The sequence below is a fragment of the Vulpes vulpes genome, chromosome 5 (assembly GCF_048418805.1).
Source record: "Vulpes vulpes isolate BD-2025 chromosome 5, VulVul3, whole genome shotgun sequence".
NCBI classification, from domain to species: Eukaryota; Metazoa; Chordata; class Mammalia; order Carnivora; family Canidae; genus Vulpes; species Vulpes vulpes.
Genome location: NC_132784.1, coordinates 126,792,747 through 126,816,892, shown reverse-complemented (window position 1 = coordinate 126,816,892; position 24,146 = coordinate 126,792,747). Strand labels below are relative to the sequence as shown.

Genomic DNA, 24,146 nt, shown 5'->3' with positions numbered 1-24,146 from the left:
ACCGTGTTGGGCCAAAACTCTAGGCGTCTGCTCCATCCATGTCCAGCGTATTTTCCTCTGGGAGTTCACTCTCTCCCAAGGTGAACAATCCTGAATAATGAAACAATCCTGGACAATCCTGAATAATCAGAAACAATTCCTGAATAATCAGGAAACAGATTCCTGAACAATCTAGAATATTCCAGAAATAGTAAAAAGATATGTTTAAGACTTCTAGTTTTCACCTAGGCACTGTACTCTGGGTGACTTTGAGTTTGTTGCTTACTCAATAGTTTTGTTTTGTTTTTTTCTCTCTGGGAAACAGATGACAAATTCCTAAGCTTTGCTTCTGTTTCTGTGTTATGAAGACCAGTAAAGATTAGTAAAGCTTACTGGAAGATTAAAGATTCCAACTTGAAGAAAATAGCTTGAATCGTCCTGCAGCCACATATTAGGTGTGTTAAAGGTGAGAACTGGGATTTCAAGTGGCTTTGATAATCCCTATCCATTCCTTTCTTTATGATTTGCTTCTTCTCATTCTTTTTTTCCCTTTTAAAACTCTGCTTTCCATCTGCCAGCACATCCCCTCTAGTTTTTCCCCGTGTCTAGCAATTGCCATTCTCCATATGTCCACGTTAAATCTACTAAGAAGAAAAAAATTAAAAAATAAAACCAGAGAAGTAAGACTCAATACTGAAACATAATTTGGAGTTAACACTTCTACTTCCAGCCAAATATAATAAGAGGGACTGGATTTGTACTCCTTCTAGAAACAAATAAAAGAGTAGACAAAATATATGAAAAAACTGTTCTCAAGACATCAGACATCAGGCAATGAAGGACAGTGATCCCTGAAATTGGGAAATAAATGAAGTGATCCTTACAGGACCTTAGCTTACTGACTGGCAGAGTTTTGAGGCTGTGGTATGAGGAGGAGAAAACTGGAAGAGCCCAGCAATTTCCCTTAATTGTGGAGAGGAAGTCCATAGTTCAGGGAGGCTCCTAGATTTCACAGGGCAGAGTATCAGAGAGGAGAAAGTTGCTCAGAGAGGGAACTCCAGAGATCAACAGAGTGCCTTGAGTATTCACCTGAGTATTGCTCAGCTCTTATATGTGAGGATACTATCGGAGGTGAAGGGAAGAAACACCCAAAAGGATCAGAGGGAAGACTCACTGTCACATGGCACCAAGTGTGGAAGACCTCGTAATTTACATGCCACTTGGAAAATACTTGCATCTGTGTCAGTGCTGGGAAAAAAATCATCCCTCAACTAACTTCTGCTCTTGTCTTGCCTAAAATAGCTTAAAAGCAAGACCTGAAAGGATTGAACTATTTCTAAGTAACTAAACTATATTCCAAAACAATGACTAAGCATATTTATAGGGATCTAAAAATATCCAGCACTCGAAAAGGTAAAATTCACACTATTTGGCAACCAATGAAAAATTATTGGGCATGCAAGAAAGCAGGAAAATAAAACCAATAAGGAAGTGAGAAATCAATCAATTGAAACTGATTCAGAAATTACACAAATAGAATTAGTAGATAAGAATATTAAAATAGTTATTATAACCATATTCAATATATTTAAGAAATTAGAGGACAGATTGAGCATGTTAGAGACATGCAAGTAATAAATAAGAGCTAAATCAAATTTCTAAGACAAAAATTTCAATTACTACTATGAGAAATCTGGCCTATAGATTACTGAATGGGATTAATGCCATATAAACACTGCAGAAGAAAAGACTAGTGAACTTAAAGACATAGCAATAGAAACCACCTAAAATGAAACAGAGAAAATAAGACCTCAAATGGCCTAATACACATGTAATTGGATCTCCAAGGAAGAGGACAGGCAAGAAAACTAATTGAATAAATAATAGACAAAAATTTTCAAAGTTGATGAAAACTATAAAAACATAGATCCGATAAGGTCAGTGAACCTCAAGCACAGGAAACATGAAAAGAACTACATGGAGGCACACTATAGTCAAATTGCTTCAATCTAGAGATACAGAGGAAAAAAAAAATAAAACTGAAAGCAGATGTCTCATCAGGACCAAGGTAATCTAGAACATAGTAGAACAATATTTTTAAAGTATCTAAAGAAGAATTGTTATGATCTTGGAGTAGAGAAAGATTTCTTAGCTATAACACCAAGCACATCATTCATTACAAAACAAAATATGATGAGACTTTATCACACTAAGAACTTCTACTTTTCAAAGAACTGTTAAGAGTTTGAGATGACAAAACAGAGACTGGGAGAAAATATTTGCAAATCATATATGTGAGACACTGGACTTGTATCTATAATATATACATGATTCTCAAGACTCAATATTGTGAAGATAAATAATTTGATAAAAAATGGGCAAAAGATTTGAAAAGACACCTTATGGAAAAAGGTATATATATATATATATATATATATATATATATATATATATGGCAGATAAACACATGAAAAGGTGTTTAACATCACAAGGGAAAATACAAATAATTACAATCAGATAACACTACAGAATTACTAGTATGTCTAGAATTAAAAGACTAGACTGCCAAGAGTTAGCTAGGATATGGAGTAACTGGAACTCTCTTATGCTGTTGATGGGAATATAAAAGTGATACAACCATTTTGGAAAACAGTTTTATAGTGTCTTAAAAAGTTAAATATGCAGCCTAGAATATGACTTAGTCAAATATACTTTCAGGTATTTTCCTCAAAGAGATCAAAGTATATGGTCAAACAAAAACTTTTACATGATTGTTTATAGAAGTTTTGTTTATAATAGGCCAACTGTGGAAACAACCCAAATGTCCACTGACATGTTAATGGATAAACAAAATAGTAATGGACTACTGATACACACGACAGAATGAATAAATTTCAAAATGCTGAGTGAAAGAAGCCACCCCCTCAAAAAAAGATGTCTTATGTAATTTTATTTGTATAATATTTTAGAAAATACAAAATAATATATTGTGACAGGAAGCAGAACAATGACTGCCTAAGGAATGGGAATTGGGGAGGTGTGGGGAATGAGGAACTAAGGGACACAAAGAAATTTTTAGAGGTGACAGACACGTTCTTTTCCTTGATGTAATGTGTATATGGGTGTATACATATGTCAAAACTTCCAAATTATGTACTTTAAATATGTGCAGTTTATTGTATATCAGTTATACTTTAATTAAGCTATTGATAAGGAAAACATGATTAGATATTGTGCCTTTTGACCTTCAGAGCTGCTATTTCAAATCTAACCCTCCAGCATTCACTGATTCTCTGAATCCTCAGTATCTTTCAATAACTCACATCATTTCTTAAAAATAAATGTAATTGGGAGAAAGGGAAGATACCCTGGCAGTTATAATGTGTAGCATTTATAAATGTGTCACAATTCTTAAACTGCAGCCCATAGATGAGATGGGTGACATAGTATATGTTTACTTTAGGTAACTTGGAGCTGGTGGTAGGTCCCAGATGCTAAATCCCAGTACCCCAATTACCTTGCCCATTTCTTAATTACTTGACCAATTAGTGGTCCCCTGCCTCCCTCTACTATATAAGAAGGGACTTGGTCTGTCTTGATCACTTCTGTGTTTAGAGTAGAGCTCTAAATATCACATAATAGGTGCCCATTAAATCTATATTAAATGAATGATTGAGTTTTATTGCTTCTATATGGAACATATATCCAGATTTTTGACAATCCTTATAGTAAGAGTCCCCAGAGGATCAACATTTCCAGTCTTTTGGTACTTTTGAAGTTTTGTGACAACCACCACAAGCTAGCCCTACAGCTCACTTCCTAGATCATACAATGCCCCTGTCTTCTCATTCAGTCCTGTGCAGCTGAATGAAGAAGTCTCCATATGATCTTTCTTTAAAAAGGCCAAATTCCTCATTTTGTTCTCACTCAGAAAGAACTAAATCTGACTATGTGAAATTCTGCTAGTGATATAGCAACAGAGTGAAGAGGATCAGTTCAAGTTGACTCCCTGGGCTGATCTTAATAAGCTGACTAGGGCATGAGTCCGGTTAAATGGAAGTGCTACCCTCAGAAATATGCTTACTAGTTATCCAAGGTACAAAAACCAAGCATCTAAACAAGTAAGTCATTTCCCTGGAGAACAGCTTAGTAAGGGAGACCGAATGGTGGGAAGTGGATGAATTATTTTGGGCCTTTTCTATTGCAGAGACACGGTTCACCCTTTGGAGGTGGAGAGTGTAAAAGAATCATGAAACCGAGAGCTGCCATTGTTGAGTAACAACATTCTCTAAGCTGTGTCTTATGCACTGACACAATAATCAAAGGGAATCAAGCACTGTTGTTTTTTTTTTTTTTAGGATTTTATTTATTTATTCATGAGAGATACACAGAGAGAGATTGGCAGAGACATAGGCAGAGGGAGAAACAGGCACCATGCAGGAAGCCCGATGTGGGACTCGATCCTGGAACTCCAGGATCAAGCCCTGTGTCAAAGCCACATGCTTAACTGCTGAGCCACCCAGGCGTCCCAAGCACTTGTTATAAGCACAGGAGTGAACAATTTCTATAAGCTTCAACACTTAGATATGTTGTGTGTGCACTTTGCACATGAACACCCCCTTGTTGGTCATTTTCCCCTGAAAAATAGGTCCCATGTATTTCAGTGGACTTGCAAATTTAGTCTTTCTGAATGGGGTGGGAGATGGCAAAAGGGCATCCATTAATATCCATTGTTTGATTTTATTGGATAGTATGGATATACCCCTGTAAAAGGATCCAGAATTTTCTTAGTCTGTTTTAGGATTGAATTGAAAGCCTATTCTCTATATTCAGTTCAACTTTGCAAATACGGCATTACATATAACTGAAGCATATAACTGAAGGAATACTACTTCTCAAAGATTGACCCTCAAAATCAGTCCACCTTCCTAATGATGCCTTGTTCTTTGGAAGGTCATGAAACTGTTTAGTGGACCAAAATCAGAATGGTTTAACATGAAATGGAACCATAAAGAAAATATAAAAGTACATTATACTTTGTAAAGGTAACGTTTCATGAAATTTTGTTTCATTTATTTATATGTGTGTGTGTAAGTGTGTGCATGTGAATGTGATACCTCTGTAGCTGGGGTTCTGGATAAGACTTAAGCCATCCAGTTGGATGTACTTGCATGAAATTTGGAAGATGTGATGGTTAATTTTATGTGTCAACTTGACTGGACCACAAGAGTCTAGATATTTTATTAAACATTATTCTGGGTGTTCTCTGATGGTATTTTAGATGAGATTAATATCTGAATTTGTAGACTGAGGAGGCATATTATTTTCCATAATGTAGATAGGCCTCATGCAATGAATTGAAGGCCTGACTAGAATAAAAAGGTTGACCCTTCCATAGATAATAGGGAATTCCTACTGTCTGGATGCCTTTAACTGAGACATTGGTTTCTTCTGCAGGCTCAAAATGAAACATGGGTTCTTCCTGGAATTTGAGCCTGCTAGCCTTTGGATCAGAACTATACCATCAGCTCACCTGGGTCTCCAGCTTGCCAGCTTATCCTGCAGATCTTGGGACTTGTCAGCCTCTACAGTCATGTGAGCCAATTCCTTATAATAAATCTCTTAGTGTGTGTGTATATACACACCCACATATATTTAAAAATGTATAAATAATATATTAATATATTAATATATATCTATCTTATTGGTTGTTTCTCTGGAGAATCTAGACTAATTCAGAAGGTGAAATTGGGGGATCCCTGGGTGGTGCAGTGGTTTAGCGCCTGCCTTTGGCCCAGGGCGCGATCCTGGAGACCCGGGATCAAATCCCACGTTGGGCTCCCGGTGCATGGAGCCTGCTTCTCCCTCTGCCTATGTCTCTGCCTCTCTCTCTCTCTCTCTGTGACTATCATAAATAAATAAAAATTTAAAAAAAAAAAGGTGAAATTGGTTCTACTGTTTTTTTTTCCCCAAATATGATGTGGTAGTCAGAATTCTAAAAAATAGCTCCCAAGATTACATACCCTAATAATCCTGGGAACCTGTGAATATGAAGAGACACTATTTCTGTGATTGTGTTGTGTTATATAGAGAGATTACCTGGGTGGGCCAATTTTATCACACAAATTCGTGTAAAAGCAGAGAGTTTTCTCTGGCTGGAGGCAGTAATGGAAATCAGAGGGGAGGCAGGTTCCATAAGAAGGATCTTGTCCGAGCTGTGATGCTGTGGGAAGGCCTGTAAGAAAGCCCCTGTCAGGAACTGTCAATGGCCACCAGAAGTTAAAAGTGACCCCTGGCCCACAGTCAAAAAAACAAGGAACTGAACTCTGCCAAACCCAAATGAGCTTAGAAGTAGATTCCTCTCTAGGGATTTCAGATAAGAAACCAAGCTGCTGACACTTTGACTTCTACCTGGAGAAACCCTAAGCAGAGAACCCAGCTGAGTCTGCCTAGACTTTGGACTTACAGAATTAGGATAATAAATGGGTGTTGTTTTAAGAATTTGTAGTAATCTGTTACACAGCAATCGAAAACTAATGCACTTGGTCATGGAGATGTGTTTTCCCAGGGAAGCATTAGCAGAGATTTAGGGGTCAGTCATTGGTATCAGGGGACAGGGTGTAGGACACCTGTTTCGTCTGGTGCAGACCTAGCAGGAGTAATGGCTCTGGAGCCAATAGTTCCTGTGGTGGCCTCCTTGTTTCTAGCTTTCCCATTGTGGCAGAGGCTGAGGTTACTCCAGCAAAATAGTTCTTCAGTGTCCTTCTAAGGATTCTGGGAGCACAGTCTACACCCCATTTATCCAGCCCTTTTAATGATGCTTTGAGCACCCCAATGCTCATGTTAAATTATTGCTTAGATATCAGATAAATTCTGTTATTTCCTACTTAATCTTGACTATTTTATTTTCAAATCTCTCCTACTTTTTAAGTATAATGACATGTCAGCTTATTTAAAATTTTGAAGAACTACCTCTTATTTCTTGAAAATCCCTCTTTTTAAAAATATTTTATTTATGTATTCATGAGAGACACACAGAGAGAGGCAGAGACATAGGCAGAGGGAGAAGCAGGCTCCTTGTGGGGAGACCGATGCAGGACTCAATCCCAGGACCCAGGATCTCACCCTGAACCAAAGGTAGATGCTCAATCACTGAGCCACCCAGGTATCCCAACTCCTTCTTATTTTTTATGACATTTTGCTCTCTTGGCTTCTCATATATTTCCTATACTAATTTTTATTCTCTTTTGCTGGCTCATTTTCCTTCATCAAACATATATTGAGCATGTACTAGGTTGTAGACACTATGCAAGGGGCAGAGGCCTTACCAAGAACTGATCATGGGCCTTGTCCTTCAGGGATTTGCCAATATGTAAACAAATTAACCATAGTGAATTGATAACATCTGTAATAGAAGTGGATAAATGTACTCTGGAAGCCCAGTGAAGAAAACACATGACTCTCGGGGGTAGCCAGGAAGTGCTTTACAAAATGGATGGCACTTGATGGTCTTCTAGAGTAGACATGTCTCAAACAGACAAAGTAAGGAAGGGCATTCCAGGCAGAAGAAACAGGGCAAAGACATGAAAGTTTGAATATGTGACACATAAAAGGAGTAACAAAAAGTTTTCTGTGGCTGGTTTTCGGTGGGGGATGGAAGATTGGTAGAGTCGGGATTTGTATAGAGGTGACACATGAATTGGATTCTAGAAACAAGAGCTTACAAGAGATAGTTATACTAGAATTCTTGACTTTTGATGACTACCCATTATATTCAAATAAATCTGAAGCTACTTCCTGGCATGGTTGAAAGGTTGTGCATCATCTGACTAAGTCTCTAGGATTACTCTCATCCAATTTTCCTCTTCCCTACCACCTATTCACTTAGTTATTCATTCATTTATTCAGAGAGGTATGGGGGGGTGCATATCATATAGCATGTGAAGGTCATTATAAGGACTTTGGCTTTTATTCTAGATGAATTGGAACATCAGTTGAGTGATATGATTTAATTTGCATCTTAAAAGAATCACTGGCTACTATCCTGGGAGTAAAATGGGGTGGGAGACAAGTATATAAACAATGAGATGAAAAAGGAGTTATTGTATTAATCCAGAGATAGCTGTAGTGTGGGTCTGGATAGAAGTATTATGATCTTGTATATATTTTAAAGGTGGATATGATAACATTGCTAGTGGATTGAATGTAGGGTATGAGAAAAACAAGGCATCAAAGATGACACCAAGGTTTGGGCTGGGCCACAGGATGGAGATAGTTTTTTGTTTTTGTTTTTGCTTTAAAGACTTATTTATTTATTTTAGAGACAGAGGAGGGGCAGAAGGAAAGAATCTTCAAGCAGACTCCCTGGGTGGCTGACGTGGGGCTCAGTCTCATGACCCATGAGATCATGACCTGAGCCAGAACCAAGAGTTGGACACTTAACTGATTGTGCCACTCAGGCACCCCAGGAGTCACTTTTTTTTTTAACACGGTGATTTTGAAAGCCTGTCAGACACCCAAGCTGCATTTTGAGCCTGTGGTTAGTTATAAGCATCTGGTGTTAGAAGAGAAGTTCTGGCAGGACTCATGGGTGGTTTACTTGGTTTTTGAAGCTATGACATTGCATGAGATCACCTCGGGAGTGAGAGTAGATGAGAAAGAGAAGTCATGCAAGGACTGAGCCCTGGGGTCTCTAGCTCTTAAAGTTCTGGAAGATGTAAAGGAAACTGGAGGGAGTGGCTACCGAAGGAGGAGGAGAGACATCAGGAGGGTGTCAAGTCCTGGAAGCCTAGTGAGGAATGTGTTTCGAGGAGGGATGGCTCAAAAGGGTCAACTGCTGATGGCAGGTCAAAGAGGATGAGGTCAGAAAATGATCATTGGATTTTGCAATGTGGAGATCATTGACACATGACAAGAGACATTTCAGTAGCACTAGGGAAAGCTGAATCGGAGTGGCTTCAACAGGGATTTGGAGGAGAGGGACTTAGATGGTCGGTCAGGCAATTCTTTCAAGGAGTTTTGTAACAAAGTCATGGAGAAGAATGAGACTATAGTGGGAAGGGAAGGAAGCAGGGTCAAGAGAGGGCTTTTTTTTTCTTTTTAAAATTTGAGAAATGGCAGCATTTTTGTATCTTTCATTTTGTTGATGGAAGTAATGCAGGAGAGTGGGGGTGGGGGAATTACTTGCAGCAATGTCCTTGAGAAGGTCAGAGTGCCTTGAGTCTAGTGTCCAGAGAAGAGTTGGCTCAGAGAAAGATAAACAGATCATTCACACTTATGTTGGTGAAAGCAGAGCACATGGAAATAGATGCAGATGGAATAGTAGATGCGGTAGCAGGTGGTTTTACAAGGTCTTTTCTCACTGATTCGATGTTCTCAGTGCAGTAGCAGGCTAAGTTCTTTCTTTTTTTTTTTTAGTAGCAGGCTAAGTTCATTTTTTTTTTTTTTTTTTTTTAGTAGCAGGCTAAGTTCTAAGATGGGAGTGAAGAAGGGGTTGGGAACAGGTGGAGGTTTGCAGAAAAAGAAGTGGTGAAGTCATAGTCTCGGGGTGTGAGTGAGCAGCCCATGACCTCACTTGAGGTCAGTGGCCTTAAGTAACTGTTTTGTGTTTTTCTCCAATTACATTGGGTGTTGATATGGATAGGACGTGAGTTAAATTGCATCTACCCTATTTACTCATCTTTCAGCCTTTGTCTCAACCACTCTTACTGAAGCAGAGTTAATTACTCCCTTCTCGGTCCTAGTGTGGTACCACGGTGCATCCATCTATTGTAATTGTTGCCATATTATAGTATTTGCCTTCCTCTCTCCCTAGTTAGTTTGGGCACTCCTTGAGGGTGTCAATTTGGTTATTGCGATTCCTAGCATAGTGTTTGGCTTATGGTTGGCATTCATCGATTGCCTGTTGAATTGAATTGAATTCCATGGAGAGAATGAGCAGGAAGTGTTGGCGGGTATAAGAGGTAAGGTCTAGAGAAAGAAAGAGTGGTGACACTTAGAACCAGACCCAGCTGCTCTATAAGGAGGGGAGCCCCTGCTGCTAAGGGTGGGTAAGGTAATTGCTGACTCACGTCTAGTGGTGGGCCCGAACCCCAAATGAACTTATATATATTGGATCAATAATACTCACTTCTACAGGGTTTGCTTTGAGGATCAAAAGAGCTCCTACATGCAGAAGGATTTTGTAAATGAAAATGCACCACGTAATGTAAGATACTATTTCTTAACAGCACTCTGCACCAAGAGAATAGAAATGTGTTGAATTTGTATGTTTTACTAGAGTATAGACTGTAAAACAAAGGAAGAGAAGGATGGGTTAAAAATTAAAAAAAATGATTATAGCTATAATCTTCTTATTGGATTTTCTACTCTTAAAAGTCTCTTTGGAAGATATGATCACAGTCTCTTTCAGTTACAGCATGTTCCACTGCCTCTCATTGTCTCTGAGCCAAGAGCCCTAATGTGACCTACTTTGCTAAGCCAGGTGGTGTCATAGACAAAAGTGCCAGCTCATTCTGCAGGAAGCAGAGAGTAAGGAGCCTGCTGATCTGACTGGCTAGTACCACAATGCACAGGTTGGGAAATGCCTGTGCTCAGAGAAGACCAACCTTCCACAGCATTCTAAAACTCAGGAGAACTTTCTAACACATTGGCAGTGGTAACAATTCCAAAGCAATAAAGTGTTTGATTCTTGATGCTGACTAGAAGCAGTATTTTTTTTTTTAACACAGGTTCTGACTTTTATTGTTAGTTAATTGTTCATGTCTACCTGGCTTCAGTTTCCCTTAGATTGCAAATTTCTTAAGGGCAGGGACCATGTCCTATATGTCATACCCTTGTCCACACATGCCTACCACAGTATTTTATGGGTTCGCAATGACCATCTGTTATTGATTGTTTTTTTTTTTTTAGTAGATATCAGACAGCTTTCATGGTGACCAGGTATTGACAGAGAATAATGAGAAAGACAAAGATAGAGCTTTTTCGACTACATAAACCACATGTTGCTTAACCTGAAATCCTGGGAACATTGGGTGTTCTGCATGTGAGTTGAGGACACTGTTATCCTACCCCTTCTTCCCAACAATTTAAATGCCTTCATGGCAGTTTACCTTCCTTTCATTCCCTAACTTAAAATAATTTACAGTATTGCCTCTGGTTTACCTGCTTATATGCTAAAAGCAGCAGCCCCGGAAACACATAGCTGTTGCGATTTGATGTATACCAAGAAGGCTGCCTTACTTGCTGAGTTTGTACAGTGGGTTGGGCAACACTTTTATTTCTGGGAGGATCTTCTAATATGTAAATATATTTCTTGGGTAGAGCAGCGTGTTAGTCCATTGTCACGGAGCGTGAAACCCAGCTTACTTTCAGTAGAATTGGTCATATTAGTCATATGAAGGAATGAAAAACAGGACGGATTAGTTTTGATGCTCACAACAGTCTGGGACATGGAGTGATGCCCATGGAAAAGCAAAATAAGATATCAGACTGGGGACTCAAATTAAGAGATGTCTCAGAAAGCAGGATCAAGATGCCAGAATGAAGAGCAAAGATAAAGGCTACCTAATCTCTAGAGATTGGAGAGTTTGCTCCAGTGGGGAGAACACTCCCTTAGAGGTAGGGGAGAGACTGGTGAGTGTTCAACAGGCCTCTTGTTACCACCTCTGGGCCAGTATGTTTCTGTTCCCCTGAAATTCCTGCTCCATCCACCTCATCCCACCTATTCAATGAAAAAACTCATTGAACTCTCTGGAACCCCCTTTCTACTCTTCTTCTCACCTCACTCATGATTCTGTTGTGGACAATTTCAGAATCCTAGTATAATTGACCCAACAGGGTAGCTTCAGTATTCTTTAAATTTTCTGGCTCCCACAACCTTAACCACCAGCTTCCTTTTTAGCAGCTCACTTCCGTGGCTGTGCTCAGGGCTCTACTGTCACCCAGATGACTCATGCTAGAATCGTCAACGTAACATGCTGACCTCTCAAAGGAGCCTCCCCTGACCAGGTGTCCTACCACTTCCCCCCACAACTTCTCTTCTTCAGTCTGATGGACACTTGTGATCCCTACTCCCTCACTCTCATTTCCCTGTCTGTTGTCTCTTGTGGCTCCACTTCCCTTCCTAATCTAGTATACACCCCACAGTGTGTCAGTTTGTGTCAGAGCCTCCTTGTCCTCTGGTGCATCTGTCTTGCTGGCCTTGAAACTTGGATGAGTCCCTTCCTCTCGCAGCCTCTCTCTCTCACACTCAGTTTACTGAGCTTTGAAAGGGAAACACAGTCATTGGCATCACTCACTGTAACGTTATGGTTGCCCATGTCAGCTGACCCTTAGGGTTCCTTGCCAGTCTCAAAGGGGTCTGGTCACCTTCCATTTCCACTCTCCACCTCCATCATTTTCTGCAACCCATCTTTTCCACCTTTGCTTGGGAAATGGCTCTTATTTCATAGGCAAAACTTAGATTCCAGACACCTGCAAACTCTCCCTCAGCCCCTATAACCACAACCTTTAACATTCTTCAATACCTCAACCCCAGTCTGAGAAAAAAAAAGTCCTTTTCTTATTCTTGATTCATTCATTTGTTCAATGATCACTGAGAGCCAAATGCATCCTAACAAGCACTGTGCTATATGCTGAGGATGTTAGAGATGAAGAAGATGTAAACCATACCCACAAGGAGCTTAAAATCATATATAGGAGACAGATATTATGGGTAATGATTGAAATATACATGGAGCATTATAAGAGTGTGAGGAGAAAAGCCACCTAACTCAGCCTTCATGAGAAGGAGATGAAGTGTCATGAGGAATTTTTCAGATGGGGTGGTGGCTTGAGCTAATCTTTAAAGAGTGAGTAGGTTTTAATAAGGCAAAGTTGGAGTGAGCAGGAGACAGGAGGGTCAAGGATTAGAAGGCAGAGAAAAGCAACATTGAATATAGGAATAGGGTATAAGTAAAAATAGGAAATTGAATTATTCTTATTCTTGACTGTGTCCTAGGCTTGGTTATGTGGCCATCCCACAAATAACTTCAAATTAACATATTTTCCACAAATTTCCTTCTCTTTTATTTTATTTTATTTTTTTTTAATTTCCTTCTCTTTTAAAAAATTCTTTATCCTACCATAATTCCTCTTGTTTCCTCACCTCTGTAATTCAACTAGTAACTAACTTCTGCTGATTCTACAGCATCGACATTTCTAGTATGCCTATCCTGTCTTCACCTTTGCTTAGCATCAGTGCAGTAGTCTCATAACTGACCTCACATCTGTACTCCTCTTAGAGAGAGTGATCTTTCTAACGTACACACCTTCCTACATCACCACCTGGCCAAGCTGTGGCTCCCCCACACTGAAACTTGGATGAGTCCCTTCCTCTCGCAGCCTCTCCTCTCTCACACTCAGTTTACTGAGCTTTGAAAGGGAACCACGGTCATTGACATCACTCACTATAACGTTATGGTTGCCCATGTCAGATGACCCTTAGGGTTCCTTGCCAGTCTTAAAGGGGTACAACATTATAGGAAAGGCTTTTCCCCCCCAGCCCTTGCCCCCACCTATGCATCCTTACTGGTCCCTGGCCTTTTGTTCATGCTCCTAGGCTCTCACATGAGCAACTATCAGCAATTTCCTTAATTGGCCCTATTGTTTTTGTTTTATATCTAGATGTCTTCCCCTTCCCCATAAGTATAGGAACATTTTGATGCAGCATCTATTTTTTTTTAAAGATTTAATTTATTTATTCATGAGAGACAGAGAGAGAGAGAGAGAGAGAGAGAGAGGCACAGACACGGCAGAGGGAGAAGCAGGCTCCATTCCATGCAGGAAGCCTGACATGGGACTTGATCCCAGGTCTCCAGGACCACACCCTGGACTAAAGGCGGTGCTCACCCCGGACTGAGCTACCGGGGCTGCCCTTGATTCAGCATCTTAATATGAACTCACTTTAATGTAGTCTAAAACAACCAGCAAACATTTAACCTATTCTTTTTTCTCTTTCCTGAATTATGACTGTAATAGATACTTTGAAAATTTTAAGTTTATTACTGAAGAGTAATGTAGTGTTATATTAGTTTCAGGTATACAACATAGCAGTTTGACAATTCTATACATTACTCAGCATCACCATGATGAGCGTAGTCCCCATCTGTCACCATACCATGTTATTACGATATTGACCATCTTCCCTGTGCTGTACTTTTCACCTCTGTGAGCTATTTATTTTATAACTGAAATTTGTACCTCTTAATATGCTTTCCCTGTTTTGTACACCTCCCATCCACCTCCCCTCTGGCAACCACTAGTTTGTTCTCTGTATTTAAGAGCCTGTTTGCTTCTTTATTTATTTGTCTTGTTTTTTAGATTCTACATACAAATGAAATTATATGGTGTTTATCTTTCTCTGACCTATTTTGCTTATCATAAAACCCTCTAGGTCCATCCGTGTTGTCATAAATGGCAAGATTTTTTTCTTTTTATGGCTAAGTAATATTCCATTGTTTATGTATACCACACTTCTTTATTCATCTACCAATGGACACTTAGTTGCTTGCATGCCTTGGCTATTGTTAAATAATGCTGCAATAAACACAGGGGTGCATATATCTTTTCAAATTAGTGTTTTCCTTTTCTTTGGGTAGACACATTAGTGGAATTACTGGATTATATGGTATTTGTTTTTTAATTTGGGGGGAACCTCCATACTGTTTTCCAGAGTGGCTGCACCAATTTACATTCCCACCAACAGTGCATGAGTATTTTTTTCTCTACATCCTTTCCAACATGTGTTATTTCTTGTCTTTTTTTTAAAGATTTTTATTTATTTATTCATGAGAGACATATACAGAGAGAGAGGCAGAGACACAGACAGAGGGAGAAGCAGGCTTCATGTAGGGAGCCTGATGTGGGACTCGATCCTCAGGCTCCAGGATCACGCCTTGGGCTGAAGGCAGACACTAAACCACTGAGCCACCCAGGGATCCCCTTCTTGTCTTTTTGACAAGAAGCCATTCTGACAGGTGTGAGGTAATATCTCAATATCGTTTTGATTCAGATTTCTCTGATGATTAGTGATGTTGAGCATCTTCAGTGTGTCTGTTGATGTAGTAGACCCTCAATTCATTCCCTTTTGATTCTTTTCAGGGTGATGATGACACCAATGACCTCTGACAGATTAACTACCTATTTTAATCTTCCATCAACAGTTGTAAGTTACCTTAAGTGTCCTGCTTCAAGTTACATTGCTTCTAGTGCTTTACATGTCCTTCCCTTTCACTTGTCTTCCTAGGACACTCCTACTCACCTTTCATTACCACCACCCCCATCTCTCATACTTTTAGAAATTCCCTTCAGTCACCCATCCTGATGCCCCAGTTAAAATCTACCACTCTCTATGTCCTGACTCTAATCTCTATATTCACTCCAGTTGATACTTTCATGTCCCCACCATAAGACTTAATATTTCTGAGGACGGGGCTCATTCATTTCTTAATTTCTAGCACCTCCTACAGTTTTGGAACAAAGTAGAAACTTCATAAATTGATGCTGAATTGATAAATGAAGGAAGGAATGGGACCCAAAGGCAAAAGACCCAGTAAGGACCTTGGTACTTTTCAATTCAACCCAGAGTAAAACTAGAGCATTTGAATTCAACTAGATGGTCTTTTTCATCAACTCTGGGAGAATTCACCATGTTCCAAGAGTTGTAGGCTGACAGAGTAAGATCTTTTTACAGAAACGTGAAAGGTAGTTTAATTTCCTAAGAGGCCAGACTTTAAAGGTTAGCTTAGAACTTGAAATATGTAAGATTTTAGGTCACGGTGAAACTCAAGCACAGTGAAAGCAGTGACCGCATGGGGGAGAGCCACAGTAAAGATGACAGGTAGCCCCAGGGGGATGAAGTGCTGCCTTTTCGGAGAAAGGGGGGTTTAGTGGCCCTGTGTGGGGGTAGAGGATAAAGGGAGGACAGAGTGGGGAGGACAGGAAGTTGGAATCCAAATTATATTATTGGAATATCAAAGGAATGCTGTTGTCCCATTCATACGCTTCCCTATATGAATCCCGAGAAAAACAATATTTTTTTCCCTAATTAGTTTTTTTAAAGGTAATATATATATGGTAAAAACTCATATAGTAGTATCAAAAGTTATTCATTGAAAGTAAATCTGTGTCTTACTCTAGGCCTCTATTCTTCTTCCCCAGAGGTAACCACTATTAAGATTTTCTCGTTTTTTTCCCAGAACCTCTAAGTATATAAATGCATGTTTTATATATAATATATATTAACATATATATCTCACATGCAAATCTATCTACCTAATGCAAATCTAAATATATATTTATATCTGTATTTTCAACATAGTTGGTAGCATCCTAGCACTAAGAGCTCTCCATTTTAGTTTATAGAGACATGTTTTTTTTTTTTTGTGGTTATAAGAACACACAACATGAGATCTACCTTTTTAAAAATTTAAGCGTATAGTATAGTGTGAAACTCTTTAAAAAATATACTTCATGATATTCCTACTCTGCATTAGGGGTATTTAATTGGTCCACTGTTGATGAATATTTAATTTTTTCTAGTCTATTGCTATTTCGAGCAAAGCGGCAGTGAAAATACTTGTATATATGTGTGTCTGCCAGAGTCCAGCAGAAAGCAGATGGTGTCTCTAAAAGCTTACCTGAAGAGAGTTTAATGGAGGAACTATGAACACAGGTGCTGGCAGGATTAACAAGCCCAACAATAAATGATCGAGTACTTGGGGACTAGCAAGAGAAGCCTTCACCTCTCCTCAGCAGAGGGATAAGGAGAAGGAGCAGTGTTAGTTAGAAGCCAGTGGGCCCACAGCTGTGAGAGAGATCACCCCACAGCAGATGCGGCCATAGACTGAGGACTGGAGCCACTACCAAAACTGCAGCCTTCAGAGAAAATATCCTGACTGCTGTCTCTCCTCTTGCTTTCTGGTTACCTACTGGCAACTCTGCCAACAACAAGTGGAAGCGACAGGACAAGGAAGCCCCAAGTGGTGCAGTCCAAGGAGGTCAGATCACAGGGTACAGGCAGGCAGAGTAGTGTCAATGGTACATCTGGAAGGATAGATGGAAGATAACCAGGCCCTGACTTAAGCTTCCTTGACTTACCGTTATTAGACTTTACAATGATGTGAAAATGATAGCACTGAGAAGAAACCTACTTCAAATTTTGAATTTTGATCTGTCCAAGTGCTAGCAATAGGCAGTAGGATACTCTCCCACGATGCTGGGCAGCACGGCCAGCCACAGCTCCCAGTCAGCCACATGATCATGAGTGTGAGCAACCTATACACTTAGAACCATTCCGTACCCATACAACCATCTGTGTTTCACTTTTAGCACAATAGTCAATGATATACATGAGACTGTTAACATTTTTTTTTTAGGATTTTATTTATTTATTCATGAGAGACACACACACAGAAAGGCAGAGACATAGAGGGAGAAGCAGGCTCCCGTGGGGAGCCTGATGTGGGACTCAATCCCAGGACCTGGGGATCATGACCTGAGCCCAAGGCAGACACTCAACCACTGAGCCAGGTGCCCCACGACTGGACTGTTAACACTTTAATGTAACCAGGTTTTATGTTAGGCGACATCTCTCAAGTATCAGCTAATGCAAATGTTCTGAACAGCCGCAAGATGGGCTAGGCTAAGTTAGGATGTTCAATAGGTTAGGTGTATTAAATGCACTTTTGACAGAATACTTTCAATTTACAATTAACTCCATAGTTAATTGAGGAAGATCTGTAATACATTTTTGCACAAATGTTGGGAAATTTCTTAGAACTGGAACTGCATTATCAGCAGGAAGAAAATAACCTCCTCCACAGCCTTTCAGACCTTCTTCCTTTCATTGTTATTACCAGTGCTTAGCTGTGCCCAGGGCTACTCAGAATTAGGACTACATTTCCCAGCTTCCCTTGCAGCCAAAGCGCTATAAGAGGAAGTGTCATGTGGCAGCTTCTGAGAAACTTGAGAAACAGCTGATGCGCATGCCTTTGTCTTTTGTTGTTTATTGGTTGGGGTAATTTACATGCTGCTTCCTACCTGCAGCTCTAGGGCCACACCCTTTGGATGGCCAGTAGAGGGGGAGCTGGAAGGAGCTAGATTTCTGAGCACTTCATAAAATATAGTTGCCCTACCAGACTTTTTTTTGTTAAAGATTTTTTTCTTCCTTCCTTCCTTCCTTCCTTCCTTCCTTCCTTCCTTCCTTCCTTCCTTTCTTTTTTTTTTTTTTTATTCATGAGAGACACACAGAGAGAGGCAGAGACATAGGCAGAGGGAGAAGCATAGTGTATCTTTTTTTAAAAAAGCAACTCAAGTATTATGGAAATTCACCTTTTGTTTGCTAGGGGTGATGCAAATATTTTCCCTGATTTTCGTTTGCTTTTGACTTTATTTTTTTTCTACACAAAATTTTAAAAATTCAATATGGTAAAAACGATCCTCTACCATCATAATATCTGAGCTTAAAGTCCCTATTTTATTATTTTTAAATAGATAGATACATTTAAATAGATCTATTTTTAAATAGATAACAGATAAAATTTATTTTTAAATAAAAAGATTTGTTTATTTTAGAGAGAGGGGGGAGGGGCAGAAGGAGAGAGAAAATCCTTGAGCAGACACCTAGCCGAGTGTGGAGCCTGACTGAGGACTCAATCCCAAGACCCTGAGATCATGACCAGAGTGGAAAGCAGACACTTAACTGACTGAGCCACCCAGGTGCCCCTTTGTAGATTGATTTTTTTTAAAAAAAGATTTATATATTTATTTTGGGGAGAGAGAGAGAGAGCGAAGGAGAGAGAGAACACAAGCACAAGCTGGGGGCGGGGGGGGCGCGGAGTGCAAAAGGAGAGAGAGAAGCAGACTCCCCACTGAGCAGGGAGCCCAACAAGAGTCTTGATCCCAGGACCCTTGAGATCATGACCTGAGCCAAAGGCAGACGCTTAACCAACTGAGCCACCTAGATGCCCCTATAGATTGATTTATATAAAAAATATTTTCTCCATTTGGAATATAACTTGGGGTAGGCAGTGAGGTAAGATTTGAAGTTATTCTGTAGACTATTATTCTGTATTGGAGGGTTGACACAAATGAACCCTCTGACACAGAAATCCTACATAAGTAAGTTGTAGTTTACTTTGATCCATACATTAGATACATTTTAAACCAAGCATGCCAGGAGCCTTCCCACTTGCAGATACTGGGTAGGCTGCCTCCTCAGCTTCCTCTCCTTGAGGAGAAGCACATAGGTTGTTTACAATAGCATTTGGTGTTTCCAGGGCAATGTCCTGCCACGTCCAGCATAATTATTTAGTAGCCTACAAGACTGCCTTTCACACATCACATCACCTGCTTCTCACTTCCTGGTGGTGGGCACAATTTCTTTCTCTGCCCACCAGGACCATCCCACTACCTGTTCACAGGTTAGATAATAATGCCAAGATATTTTTATGCCTGTGCTAACAACGACCCATCTGTGGACATTTTTAAGGCCAAGGAGGGATTGAGCCCAGGACCTGCTCTTGGGCTCCATCTTAGTTCTTTTTTTTCCTGGCAGGGTTGGGAAGGTGGGGGGGATGGGGGGAGGGTGTTTGTCAGTTGTTATCATAATAGTTGAGAACACAAGCCCTAGAGTAGAACTATTTGACTATGTACTTCCAGTCTTGAGCTGTGGGGACAAAAGCCAAGTTTCTATCACTTTTTTGTGCTTTGCTTTCTCTTCTGCCAAATGGACATTATGACATAGTGTGGGGATTAAATAAATAAATACATTTAGAGTGCTTAAAAATTTCTTAGTAACAAATGATCAGCAAATATTAAAAAAGCCTTTCCTCATCCAGAATATAAAAATAACTTCCCTGTTTTATTCCCCTAGGATTTTACAGATCTGTTTTTATTTAAAAAAATGATTAACATTGATAAAAAATATTGTAACCTACAATAACTATAAGCCATAATAAAAATTAAAGCATTTGTAAGAAGCGTATTATAACTTTATGAATAATATTATTACTATTAATTGAACCTTGCATTTGCTTTGAAATGTTGCCTTGGTTTTATACTAGATTTGCATATGCATTTGAGTCAAGGTCTGGATTCCCTGTCATGATTCATTCATTTAGCTCAACCACATTTACTTTATAACATACTTTATTATCTAGTAGAATTTGCTTAATTCTTATGCTTCCTTTTCAGAAAATTTTTTCTGATTAACCTCAAATTTTGATATTTATACAAAAATCTTAGAATCAGCTGCTCTGATTAAAAAAGAATCAGTATTTTATTGGGGTTGCAACAAATTAACATATTAACAGAGATAATTAACATTCGTAGAATGTTAAATTTTCTGATTCCAATACAAAGAATAGCCCTATATTTATTATTCAAGCTGGTATTTAAAAATATATTTTATTTGAGAGAGAGAGAGTGAAAGTGGGGCAGAGGGAGAGGGAGAAGTAGCAGGGGGCAGGGAGCCAGACAAGGGACCCCAGGATCATGACCTGACCCAAAGGCAGATGCTTAACCAATTGAGCCACGTAGGTGCCCCTAAAGCTGTTTTTTTTTTTTAAAGATTTTATTTATTTATTCATTAGAGACACACACAGAGAGAGGCAGAGACACACGGAGAGGGAGAAGCAGGCTCCCTGTGGGGAGCCTGATGTGGGACTCCATCCCAGGGCCCGGATTATGACCTGAGCCAAAGGCAGACGCTCAACCACTGAGCCACCCAGGTGTCCCCCTAAAGCTGTTTTTAAAAATTATCTCTCAGAAGAGTTTTAAAGTTTTCTGAATGTCTTCTTTGTATATTTCTTGCATGTTCTTTGATAAGTTTATTCCTTCCTTCCTTCCTTCCATCTCCCCTCCCTCCCTCCTTCCTTCCCTTCTCCTCCCACTCCCTTTTCTTCTCATAGGGCAAATGGCACCAATTCTTTTATTATATTTGTAGTTATATTTGTAATTACTTCTTGTCTGTATGGAAGAACTACCAATTGTCGCTTTGTAAGCCTGGATCATGTAGCTGGATCAAGAAAACTCATGAAAATCTAATTTCCCTTCCCTTGTTGCAGTTATATACAATCCCCATATGTTGGAAGGAGATAAACTGAGTCAAGAGTCTTAGAAGAGAAACTCCTGAAGTGACAATAGCCTGAGAACAATTGGGAAGAGAACAAATGTGACCCAGAAAGGAGCACAGTGTAAACAAAGTGATTGAGGTAACACCCAAAGAGAAGGCTGATTAGGGATAGCACCAATAAAAACTTGTTTGATATGTTGTACAAGGCAGATTTAAGGTGTTAAATGCTGTCTATATATACGTGGACTTTTTCTTGAAAAAAATAATGTAAACAAAACCAGTAAAATTAAGATTAGTGGGTTTTTTTTTTGTTTTTTGTTTTTGGTAAACAGAAAATTCAAGCAAACAAAATTAGAAACGTGAAACATGGTAACACTACAGAGCCTTTATTATTTAAAAACAAAATCTTATGTACCTATGCCAATAAAACAGAAAATGAATGGTTTGGGAGAAAATATAAGTATCTAAACCTGATTTAAGAAAAAGGAGCAGGGGCACCTGGATGGCTTAGTGGTTGAGTCTGCCTTCAGTTCAGGTCCTGAAGGGCCTGATGAGGGAGGGATTACCATTATCCTCATTTTACAGAAGAGCCATCTGAAGAAATTCAGAGATTAAGGAGCTTTTCTGCTCCCAACGTGATACAGGTGACATGTCATGGCAGGGAGGTGGCACAAAATAGCGTCCTCTGTCATGTCCTCTAGTGTCAATTTACCTGATTTCACATCCTGTCTCATCATGTTCTAGCTGCATGAAGACAATTTTTAAAATCCTTTTGTGCTTCAGTTCTCAAATGTGTGAGACTTAGAAGTGAATACAGGAATCATATAAAGAGTTTAGAATGGTCCCTGAAACATAGCAAACACCCTTAATGCTAAACATAATGCTATTACGATTGTACTGAAACAGGACACAGAATACATAAAAATATGTCATTCACATATATGTACAAAATTTAATTTCTTGATACCTAAAATATCAGAAAATCCAGGAATTTCATTAAGTATACTAATGTGTACTTTTTTTTTCCTTTTTTGAAATTTAATTAATTAATTAAACATTTTTTTTCACATAGTGTTATACTATTTTCAGGTATATGATATAGTGATTCAACAATTCCATATTCACCTAGTGGTCATCACAAGTGCACTCCTTCATCCCCATCACCTATTTAACCCACCCCACCCTTCGCTTCCCCCTCCACTGGGTATCATCAGTTTGTTCTCTATAGTCAAGTCTGTTTCTGGATTTCTCTCTCGGTCTCTTTTATCCCCTTGCTCATTTGTTCTGTTTCTTAATTCTGCATAGGAGTGAAATCATATAGTATTTGTCTTTCTCTGACTGGCTTATTTCACTTAGTATTATACTCTCTAGCTCCATGTCCTTGCAAATGGCAAGATTTCATTCTTTTTTATGGCCAAGTAATATTCCACTGCAGATTTATACCTCATCTTTCCACTCATCAATCCATGGACATTTGGGCTGCTTCCAGATCTTGACTATTGCACATAATTCTGCTATAAACATAAGGGTGCATGTATCCCTCTGAATTAGTGTTTTTGTATTCTTTGGGTAAATACCTATAAATGTGATTGCAGATCGTAAGGTGGTTCAATTTTTAGCTTTTTTTAAAATATAAATTTATTTTTTATTGGTGTTCAATTTGCCAACATATAGAATAACACCCAGTGCTCATCCCGTCAAGTGCCCACCTCAGTGCCCGTCACCCAGTCACCCCCACCCCCCACCCACCTCCCCTCCCACTACCCCTAGTTCGTTTCCCAGAGTTAGGAGTCTTCGTGTTCTGTCTCCCTTTCTGATATTTCCCACTCATTTTTTCTCCTTTCCCCTTTATTCCCTTTCACTATTTTTCATATTCCCCAAATGAATGAGACCATATAATGTTTGTCCTTCTCCGATTGACTTATTTCACTCAGCATAATACCTCCAGTTCCATCCACGTCGAAGCAAATGGTGGGTATTTGTCATTTCTAATGGCTGAGTAATATTCCATTGTATACATAAACCACATCTTCTTTATCCATTCAATTTTTAGCTTTTTGAGAAACATCCATACCATTTTCCGCAGTGAACTACGGAGTTGCATTCCCACCAACAGTGCATGTGTTCCTTTTTCTCCCCATCCTCTCCAACACCTGTTGTTTCTTATGCTGTGGATCCTAGCCATTCTGACTGATGTGAGGTGATATTGTAGTTTTAATTTGCATTTCCCTGATGGAAGTGGTGATCATCTTTGCATGTGTCCGTTGGCCATCTGGATATCTTCTTTGGAGAAATACCTGTTTATGTCTTCTGCCTATTTTTAATTGGATTATTTATTTTTGGGGTTTTGAGTTTTATAAGTTCTTGATATATTTTGGATGCTAATCTCTTACTGGATATGCATTTGCAAATATCTTCTACTATTCTATAGGTTGCCTTTTAGTTTTGTTGATTGTTTCCTTCTCTGTGCAAGTGCTTTTTGTTTTGATGTAGTTTCAGTAATTTATTTTTGCTTTTGTTTCCCTTGGCTCAGGAGACAACTAGAAAAAAGTTGCTTCGACCAATGTCAAAGAAGTTACTGCCTATGTTCACTCCTTGACTTTTTATGGTTTCAGAGCTCACATTTAGGTCTTTAATCTATTTTGAACTTATTTTTGTGTATGGTGTAAGAAAATGGTCCAGTTTCATTCTTTTGCATGTGGTTGTCCCGTTTTCCCAATACCATTTGTTGAAGAGACTGTCCTTTCCCATTGGATATTTTTTCCTGCTTTGCCAAAGATTAGTTGACCATATATTTATGGGTTTATTTATTTTTTTTCCATTTTGTCCCATTGATCTATGTGCCTATTTTGTGCTAGTACTGTGCAGTTTTGATTACTATAGCTTTGTAGTATAACTTGAAGTCTGTAATTATGATGTTTCCAACTTTTCTTTTTCAAGATTGCTTTGGCTATTCAGGATCTTTTGTGGTTCCATAGAAATTTTAGGATTGTTTGTTCTAGTTCTGTGAAATGCTGTTGGTGTTTTGATAGGAATTGCATTAAATGTGTAG

The 24,146-nt window shown here is 39.1% G+C and overlaps 1 long non-coding RNA gene across 1 annotated transcript in view; it reads left to right on the top strand.

Moving 5' to 3' along the window:
* Positions 1-5,442: 5,442 nt before the first annotated feature.
* The window catches only part of LOC140599106 (uncharacterized), a 172,008-nt gene continuing 153,304 nt past the window's right edge, over positions 5,443-24,146 (top strand). The window contains exon 1 of the long non-coding RNA XR_012001844.1: positions 5,443-5,574. This is a non-coding gene — a long non-coding RNA (uncharacterized lncRNA). The remainder of the gene's footprint in view (positions 5,575-24,146) is intronic.